This window comes from Nanorana parkeri, unplaced genomic scaffold, assembly GCF_000935625.1.
Source record: "Nanorana parkeri isolate BGI_ZX_2015 unplaced genomic scaffold, ASM93562v1 scaffold2665, whole genome shotgun sequence".
NCBI classification, from domain to species: Eukaryota; Metazoa; Chordata; class Amphibia; order Anura; family Dicroglossidae; genus Nanorana; species Nanorana parkeri.
In genome coordinates this window covers 112169-113650 of record NW_017308933.1, presented here as the reverse complement: position 1 = coordinate 113650, position 1482 = coordinate 112169, and positions in this window count along the sequence as shown.

Sequence of the window (1482 nt, the reverse complement as noted above, 5' to 3'; positions counted from 1 at the left end):
AAATAAAAAGGTGATTAAAAAGTAAGAAAATAATTATACAAAATAAACAATAATAAGATAAAAACTATAAAAACGTAAATTATAAAAAAGTAAAAAGATAAATAAAAATCTAAAAAAAATGAAATTGATTAAAAAATTAAATAAATAAAAATTAAAAAAAATAAGAAGAAATAATTGAATAAAAAAATTAAGAAAAGTGATAAAAATAAAGAAACAGTAAAAAAAAATTAAAGTAGCCCCGCCCCAAGGCCAGGTTCCACAATACGCGGCAGGTGGAGTAAATCCGGCCCTGGTTGGCCTTGTGGGAAATCCGGCCCTGCTCCATCTTGTTGGGGGGGGGTCTCGATTTCCATAATCCGGAACCTGGGAGTACTGAGCTCACAACTGAACGGCGGCTGGATCAGGTGAGGACCTGATCCAGCTTGATTCCTCGTCATTGTCGATGTCGCGGCGCTTCGTCCGGCCTGCAGGAAGTGAAATCCCTTCCTCGCCGCACGTCGGCCATTTCCTCAGATATAAATAATGGCACTGCAGCACGGAGAGCGGGAAGTGAGAGACAAAGGTCATCAAAGGTGTCTACAGTCTCTAGAGGAATAAAGAGGACCTGTCATTATATATGAAAGCACTCCGCTTCCCCTCCATCATTCTACCAGGAACAGGTGAATGAAACGTAGATGGATAGGAAGTCCCTCCGCACTCCTCACAACGCTCCCGGCCTGTACAATAATGGTGGCCACGGATGGCGCCGCGCAGACACAAGATAGAGGACAAGAACCGCCAGCACTCAGTAATATCATTCAATATCGTCACAATGAAAGAAGCCAACGTTTCGGGGGGCCACACAGGGTCCCTTCTTCAGGGCGAGAAGATGTGACTCACCTTCATCAGGGCGAGAAGATGTGACTTACCTTCATCAGGGCGAGAAGATGTGACTCCCCTTCTTAGGGCGAGAAGATGTGACTTACCTTCATCAGGGCGAGAAGATGTGACTCACTAGGGGGGGGCCCCGGGATAGGGGTGGGGCCCCGGGATAGGAGGGGGGCCCCGTTATGGGAAATGTAACTATAAAATATCATTATTGTTATTATAATGTGTATCCAAATCTCTGCTCCCCATAGTGACTATGCCAGTGGCAGGCAACCTCAATATTCCAGCTTTTGTAGAACTACAAGTCCCATGAGACATGGTAAGAATGTCACGGGCACAGGCATGACTCCCGGGGGCAGATGTATGATGGGATTTGTAGTTAGTGCTGATGTTTCCTACACCTGGACTATACCGATGGCTCTCCTGTCTTTTGATTTCAGAATCCTTTATGACTTGCATGGAGACTGCTGGTTTGCTACAGAGAGAAGGAGACGATGGGGGGCCCCCGTAATAATTGCTCTGGGGCCCAGGGCCGGTGCTGCCACCAGGAAAACTAGGCAGCCGCCTAGGGCGCACTGCTGCCTACGGTGCAGTCTCGATTATACACCCCCCCCC